The following is a 9,062-nucleotide window of genomic DNA, read 5'->3' as shown; positions in this document are numbered from 1 at the left end:
TCCAATTGGTGTAAGTATTTTGTCTACATTTCAATATGAAAATTGTTTTAAAGAATAGCTTTTTGAATGTTTTACAATATAATTTACTAATGACAAATTTTTCATCATGATGTTCAGTTATGAACAATGAACAGAAAGCTTTAACTGGAATCAAATTTAATATTTTTATTGCTGAACTGCGCTTTGAAGTCCTATGGGCTGATTTCTTAGATTTGAACTCCTGAAAGCCTATTTAACATTGCTAATGTCAAATGCAGAGTATTTCTACTATTGAAATCATGCCAGTTCATTCATATTTCTCTTCCAATTAAGCTTTTGGTCCTGGGCTGTTACTTAAACAAACACCAGATTATCTTCATGCAGAGTTTATAAAGGGAACAGAAATAAATTGGTAAATAATTAAACACAACTTGCACTTAAAAACATACCAAAAAAATCAGCGCTAAGCAGGACCCCAGAGCAGGCACTGTGATGAAGTTCTTGTAAATGAATTGGAGCCCTGCCAGGGCATAGCATGGCACCTAGAACTGACTGAATGTGTATAAGCTTATTGTCTAGACCAGAAACACACGCACACACACACTTAAACATACTGTATACAGGTATAGTTATACACACACACATGCACACACACGCACCTCAGAGCCCTTGCTTTCCCTTTTCCGTGATCCACTGCCTTGATCCCTTTTCCGTGATCCACTGCCTTGATCGTATTTATTTGCCTTCTCAAATACAACCACATAAATAATTTAGGTTTTGTATTACACCATGAATCCTTGATACTTTTCTTGCAATTCCTTAGTTATATCTGTCTTTCTCAGGTAGATTCTAAGTTTTGCACTTGCTTTTCCATGGTAGGTCCTCTGGATTCTAGAACAATGGTGTATGGATATAAATAAACTATTAGATCTGCTAATATGTAGTTTTAAACTTAAGCAAAGAAAGGTTAAGTGTTATGAATACTTCATAGACAAATTAACTGCAAAGCAAGTTTATAATTTACAAATGAATGCATACTGTTCACTTTTTAACAACTAAAAAAATAATAATTTCATTGTATAATTCATGCATAAAATTTTTGGAAAATACTTTTCTGAAACATAAGTCACCTTGAGAATATTTTTCTTGTATACATCTTTGAGTCATGAATATAGTCAAGTGTATGACACAGTAGGTCTGTAACATTCTTTTTTTTTTTTAAGATTTTCTTTATTTATTTGACAGAGATAGAGACAGCCAGCAAGAGAGGGAACACAAGCAGGGGGAGTGGGAGAGGAAGAAGCAGGCTCATAGCGGAGGAGCCTGATGTGGGGCTCGATCCCATAACGCCGGGATCACGCCCTGAGCCTAAGGCAGACGCTTAACCGCTGTGCCACCCAGGCGCCCCAGGTCTATAACATTCTATACAATGAATAAAATTCATTGTGCTGTTGTACTTCAGAAATAGAAAGATAGCTATTTATTCTCAAATCAGATGACCTACTTTATACTTTTAATTTGATCCCTTTTATCATAAAATAGAGAATCTTAACTGAGAGTTAATATAAGCAATAAAATCAACCGAACAGAGCAAATCCTTTGATTTTTGTGTTTTTACCACAGTCTTAGTATAGTACTTTAAACACAGTTGCAATGAAATTGTACATACAATTTTGTGTTCTGCTTAATCTCCAAATTCTATGCCACAGCAGGTCTCCTTTGTTGCTGTTATTTCTCTATAGTTTACATCAACATAATACAATGCCACACTCTCCCCTGTGCATTGTTCTGCCCACACCACTTACTGTCAAATACATCCAATTGTCTAAACTGTAAACAACTCTGCATCAGTGTCATCCATTTCCATCACTTAATTAGACCCTGCAGCCACAATGTATACTGTTCAACACACAGTTTTAATGTTGAAAGTTGATCAAAATCCAACTTGGAATATAATTTTGCAACTATATGCCTGGCTCTTGCATTCATAAAGAATGCTGTCCTTATTCATCAATGTATATCTAAGGGGTCACACATCCAAATGTCCTCAGGATCCAGGCAATAAAGTCAACTAGTGAAATACTTAGGCTGAAAAAGGGCCACTCTTCACACCCTATTAATAATCAGTAAGTTAAAAAAATATGAGTTTGTGCAAACCGTGACTCAGAACGCAGGCCCTAACTAAATGGCACATCTGCTATTTAGCTTCGGTTAATTTTTCACATATGGTCCTGCTGCTCCACTGAAGCCAGATTTCTGCATTTGTAATTTTTTTTTAATGCAGTTGAAAATCTTAAGTTCTATGTGAATTCTCCAAATTGTTAAACGTTGGCAAAGATTTGTTAAAGGCCCTACATCAGAGACCAAATAAAATATGTCCAGTTTTTGAGAGCTCTGAAATAGCAACATGGGTTTATTGTAATGCTGTGTATGTGTCTTAATAACACGTTGGTTTTAACACTAAACTTAATAAAACTGCAAAATCGATTGTGAATAATCTGGTCATTTTTTCTTATTTTACATATAGATAGGGAAATCCAAAATCACTAGCTGATTTACCTCAAGGTGATAGCTGTCATTCATACCAAGAACACTCGAATCTCTCTCCCTCTCTCTGATTAAAATATTAAGCAATTTCAAAGGATAAACAAACAAACAAAAGCCCAACTTTCTGTAGTATATTAGTAGCCATAATTTGATAAAGTGAAACTTAGATTCCATATAATTTTATCCCTAATCACATGGAACTTCAAATTAATCAATATTTTAGGAAAATAATAAGACAAAATGAAACAAATAATATTAGGTTTCATAAAACAACTTTTTATTGTGTTAATAGTTTATTATAGAGGTGACATAAACATTCACATATATAACATTGATCTATTAATATAATTAAAATTAATATTTAGAATCATGAACTGAGAAGCCTCTAAAAAGACAAATTTAGTTATAAAGTCTGTCATTATTTGACAAAGGACAAATCATTTACTTTGGTTAATCTAAAATTTCTTCATCTATAGAAAAGTCCTAAAAACCCAATCCGTAATCTTTTTAGCCAAATAGGAAATCCATGGGCTCTTAAAATAAATAATCCAAAGGCATCACTAGCTCTTGGTAAGTCTAGGGACTCCAAAAATGGCATCAAGATTCAACTCTGCTTCTCTTATCTCTCTGTGTGGCTTTTCTTTTTGGTTCTGTGTGCAGGCAATCTCATGCTCCATTGTGACCCCATGGCTGAGAGTTGCTTCCAAGTTCATACCACATAAAACCCAAGAGTACATTTTTTTTTAATTTGAAGAAAAGTCTTAGAATAGTTTCGTTCATGGCTTTAGTCTGTTTCCGACCTCCCAGCAATTTGCATGGGAATATGATCTCACCAATTGGTCTCAGCTGGATGGCCTGGCCAATCCATTGAATATGATGTGGTCAGCAATACCTGAACCATCGGGCTGAGCCTTTGGAAGGAGTAGTTTACAAGCAAAGTACAACGATTTCCTAAGAGGAGATGGGTACAAGGTAGGGAAGTTAATGTATAATCACTTTGACACTGCATGTTTTTGGAAAGTATTATATATATAGAAGTAATGTTATATGACAGTATGAAGAAAAGAGCTATTCCTCTTTAAATCATCGATACTTCTGAGTGTGAGATTACCATATATAATTACCAAAAGCAAGAACAGATGAATGTGTGTTTCTATATATAAGGAACATAAAACATAGTACAAGGAAATATATTCACATTTGCTTAATAGCAACTACAGTGAAAATATTTTTGTCATTTCTTTTAAACTAAAGCTTATGTTTCAATCAATCCTGGTGGACAGAAGGGTATGTATGACAAGAAACAATTTTTTACAACCAAGCTGATGTCAGTATTGACAAAGAAAAGCTGTTACTATACAACATTTCTATTACGTAAAAAAGTGACACATCCAATAAATATCTACATGATATGTTTCTTTTGTATTGTATCTACTCAGTTTGAGTAGATTGTCTAAATTATTAATTTAGATAACTCTAATAGATATTTAAATTTGTCTAGGTATTTTGTTATGTAGGTGCTTAGATAAAACTTAGAATTTTAATGAAAGCTCAAGGTCTTTCTTATCTAACACATCTGAGCTGTTTCTCCAGATGTACTGGCCTTCATTTAGACATCTCACTCCTAACTTGCTTTTATTTATTTATTTATTTATTTATTTTTATTTATTCATTCATTCATTCATTCATTTATTCATTAGATGGGGTAAGGCATATTTCATCAAGAGAAAAAACAAAAGCAAAAATTTCCAAGGGCCTAATTTGTCCAAAGAAGTTGTGGCTGTCCCCAAATAAAACACTAAGGGGAGCACAGGTGTCTGCATGCCCCTAAGTGAATTAGAAACAGGCACACATTCTCAGTCACTATGAGGAAACCTCAGGTGCACAGCACTGGCATAAGCAGGGGCCCCAGCTATGGGGGGGGGGCGCTCACTCAGAAGCTGGAACCCAGTGAGGTCAGGCAAGACGGTGCAGAAGGAAGACCACTGAGCTGGTTCATGGGTCAGACCCTAGCTGGTGGGCGGGGCCAACTCAGGGCATGAGGGCAGGGAAGCCTGTGCTGCTTCTGGTAGAAGCACTCTTTCTCCGAGGGGCACAATGCTACAGGGGGGGTCTCTTCATTGAAGTAGGTCTCCAGGAGGGTGGCTCCATTTATCGGCTGCAATGGTTAAGTTTTGGCACTGCCAGGCACTTGGGGGCTATCCAGGGTATCCATTCTACCTGCCCAGGTAGCTGAGGGTGCTGGCCAGCTGCTAGGCCACTGCCACCTTCCAGGCCCATCCCTGGCCTCAGCCACACGTCCAGAGGCCCATGCTCCACATACCGTGTCTCCAGGAAGTTCTCAGAGCTGTGCCTGCAGATGCAATGCACAAAGGCCAGGTCCATGTGGGAGACTTCGTTCATAAGGCTGGCTATCTTGCAGAAGGCCAAGGCAATGTTCTGGTGACTACCCTGAGTACCAATCGGAGGTCCTGCTCATGGCCCCCACTGGGTGTTGGAACCGTTCCCTCCTTGGGGCCTCTGCCTTCCACTCATAAGATGCCCTCATACACGTGGTTCCTCATGCTTTGGCCCACGTGGGACAGCTGGGTGATGTCATCCTGGCAGACCCAGTGGAAGCTGAGCAGGCTGAGGTTGGGTGGTCTAGTTCCAGCCTGAGGCCCCCACTTGATGATGAGGTTGGAGCTCTTTCCTGGCCATGGCAGGCAGCAGCAGTGCAGGAAGAAACAGTTGTCATCAGCCTACAGCAAGTAACCCTGCAGGGTGGCTCGCAGCTTCTGCACCCTGGGGAAGCACTGGTCCCAGCCCTCCAGACTGGAGGACCCAGGCTGCAGCTCAATGGGAAATTTACACAGGTGCGAGTGCTGTGCGCTGCTTGCTTGGTCACAAGGGGCCACTGTAAGGGTGAGGTGGCTGAGGTGGCTGGTGCTCCAGTGGATGAAGTAGAGGCCGTCCTTGGGCTGTAGCTTGGCCGGCATGAAAGGCTTCAGCAGGGTCCTTGAATACCATCTCGGATGCTCATCACCAGCCGTTGAGGAGCCACCCACCGACAGGTAGTGGCTCTAGTCGGCTGTCAGGCAGAAATAACTGTCCACTGCAATACCAAAACAGGGCCACAGCCCAGGAAGGCAGGGTCAGCTCCAGACACTTGTCCTGACGGTGGTTGCTGATGTGGCTTTCTTTCACCACATGGGTGATATCCTAGAAGTCATAGGAGTAGGCCCATGGTGCTTCCGGAGCCCTGTCCACTGGCTGGTCACCCACCTCTTGGGTCTTGTTTTTCTTCCCTGATGGGCTGGCATGGGGATTCCTGCTGCTGCCATTGCCATTGGGATCCTCTGCCTGTACGGCTGCCAATGGATCCTACCAGTATCTGTCACTAGCACTCATGTACGGGGGATCCAGTGTCAAACTCAGGCCATCTCTGGAGGGGCCCATCCCCTATCCTGGATGTACCAGGGCTCCTCCAACAACCACACATATGCAGGGTGCCACCTGCTCCAGTGCGGCCAGATACATGACCATGATGACCTGCTGGGAGACAAGGCCTGGCTGGAAGGCCCACACAAACCTGTAGGACATGCTCCATAGGCACAGTGGTGTCAACACATCATGCGGCCAGATCTGCAGACTGAAGCAGTGTGGGATGCAGTTGTTGAAGCTAATCTTCTTGGCCACCTTCTCCAGGGGGACACCATCGCAGAGAGCGAGGTGGCAGAGATTCATAAAGACCATGCCCAGACTCTTGTTCCTAAGATGGCGGCTCTCCTCCTCAAGCAATAGCTCCCACAGGTATGCCAACATCATTCACAAACTCATGCTACCCTGCTCAAAAAGGTACTCAAAGGAGGTTGGGTTCAGGAGTGGCACCCCTGCTCTGCCTATTCTGAAGGAGACTTGGCCTCTGTGGGCCCACAGCCATACACGGTGGGTCCTGAGGATTCATGCTATGCCAGTTCCAGAAATAAAACCTCATGCGGAAGTGCATTGTCAGGCTCACATCTCCCAGAATTCTAAGATGTGGTTCGCAGGCAGCCAGACCTGGGCTTGGGCATCGAAGAGAGCACGAGATTGGAGCAGTGTGATGCCGATTTTGTGTGCGATGTGGATCCAGACCTCCTCTGAGGTTAATGTGGCCTCATTGAAGGTGACCCAGGGGTCACCTCACCAGGGCCAGGCCAGTGCAGAAGGACTTCAGGCCTCCCCTGGTGGCCATGCACTGACCTCCATTCCCCTAGGGCCTTATGTCCTTGGTGGTGGCACCCCAGTGGCACAGAGGCATCCTCTTGACAGCTGGCTTGGTTTCTCACAATCACCAGGCAGATAGGTGTGGCCAGACACACCAAGGGGTGAATCTTGGCCCTTCCAGTGTCAGCTCAGGCAAGTCGCTTAGCCACAATGGGCCTCAAGTTCCCCACTGGAAAATGGAGATGCCGAGAGCATTGCCATGAAAAGGTTGTGACATCTCTACGCGGTTCTGCATGTTACACATTCAGCACATCACCTTTCCCCGGGACTCAGGCTCCAACCCCAGACCCTGCCCCACAGCCACTGGCAGCCACCACCCTCCCAACTTGCTTTTAATAACTTGATGGTGAATAAAGAGAAATAGATAATCAACACTTGCAAATAATGATCAAAATTTAAAAGATGTTAATGTAATAATATTATTAGTTTGTAAGGTGTTACAATTCATATAATGCTCTCAGTTAAATAATTCACCAACATTTTAAAGAGAATAAATGAAAGTTTGGTAATCAGGTTCTGTTGTGCATAGAACACATTTAATTAGCATTAGTTGCATTTGTTAACAATTGCATTCTCTCCTCTTTGTGTGTGTGTATATATATATATATTATCTATATATTTTAAGTAATACATGTATTGGGGGTCCATACTGATACTTGTGTAAAATCATATTATTGTGACTTTATGAAAAATATCAATATCTAAATATATAGTATGTGATTTTATAATTATCACAAATGATTTAAGTGGAAATAAAATTATAAAGTAGAAAATCATCTGTGAAATTTATTACTTCTTGGATAAATTATTATGATTAATCATGATTTTTTCTTAACTTCTGCTGTCCTTATTCTAATACATTATATGGAAATTAACATAAAATTTCATGAAAATCTGCACTAATATTCATTATTATTCTTGGTACTTTTTTCTAGTTTTGTAGTCTCTTGAACTGATGGCTAGAATTTAAAATATTCCATGAGATATTATTCTGAGTTCCTTAATGTTTTTCTTTCTCTATTTTACATATTTTTATTGAAAAAAATGCTATGTGATACATATAATTCTGTTCTATATAATTTCTCCTGGAATACTGAATAAGACCCGTGCCTGATAAGCACATACCTAATTTTTATATTCTCAGCATTTTCTTCTGTCATGTCCTTGAATTTTTAGGCAATGATAAATTATGTAGAACTCAGATGAAGTTCATCATATTCATTTAGTAATAATCTATCACAGAGCTCAAGTAACAAGAAGCATGCAGACATAATTCTGATTATGAATGTCAATTTATAAGGCTTTGCTTTGTAAACATGGAAAGATAATTTAATTTCTACCTCTCCCAATGTTATCTGAAAGTTATAGCCCAATCAGTTTATTATTCTGATAGTAGTATATAGAAACATAGATTTTACATATTTGGTATCTTATGTATATAACTAATATAATATACCCATAATTGTTTATTTTATATCTCTCTGTGTGTGTATATCTAATAGATTTTCAAAATGAAAGAAAAGTATGCTATCATGTCCTAAATCTATAGGAAGAGGTGATTTGTTTTGCCACCAATCAATGAACAAAAGTGTAAAGAAATATCATAGAACAGATTGGAAGAAACTTTGGGTTTTACTTTTCATATATACAGCCATTAATGAAATATTTAATACTAGTTTTTAAAATGATATTTTAATGGTGTTATAAATCTAATTTTAGTAGTAGTCTATTATAGACTGATTGTGGTCCCCACACACTCACCAAATTCATATGTTGAAGCCCTATCTCCAGTGCGGCTGTATTTGGAGATGGGATACTAGGGAGTAACTAAGGTTAACTTAGATCTTAAAGGCAGGGCCCTGATCTGATGGGTTAGTCTCTTTATAAGATGGCACACCAGAGAGCTGGCTCTTCTCAGACCTCCCACTATCCCATCCACACAGGCACTGAGGAAGGGTCATGTAAGGACAGAACTAGAACTATGAGCCAAGAAGAGAGTCCTCACCAAGAACTAAACTGACTGGACTTGTGGCCTCCAGAACTGTGAGAAAATTAATCTCTGTTTCTTAAGCCACTCAGTCTGTGGCATTTTGTTATGGCAGCCTGAGCAGACTAATATATTCTTTTAAGTCATTACATTCTAGCCATGTTTTTGTTAGTATAATAAGTGATAAATTTAGAGTTTATTATATATAAACTAGTCAAGATGTAATGAGTCCTTGCTAAAATAGTTCAATGAAAAGCAGAGAGGAGCAGATATGTTAAGAACATAGATAGCTATGCAAGTT

The 9,062-nt window shown here is 39.8% G+C and overlaps 1 pseudogene; it reads right to left on the bottom strand.

Moving 5' to 3' along the window:
* Positions 1-4,382: 4,382 nt before the first annotated feature.
* LOC105239144 lies at positions 4,383-6,880 on the bottom strand (annotated as a pseudogene).
* Between the last annotated feature and the right edge of the window lie 2,182 nt (positions 6,881-9,062).

The sequence above is a fragment of the Ailuropoda melanoleuca genome, chromosome 3 (assembly GCF_002007445.2).
Source record: "Ailuropoda melanoleuca isolate Jingjing chromosome 3, ASM200744v2, whole genome shotgun sequence".
Taxonomy (NCBI): domain Eukaryota; kingdom Metazoa; phylum Chordata; class Mammalia; order Carnivora; family Ursidae; genus Ailuropoda; species Ailuropoda melanoleuca.
This window is presented reverse-complemented; position numbering and strand designations above follow the sequence as displayed.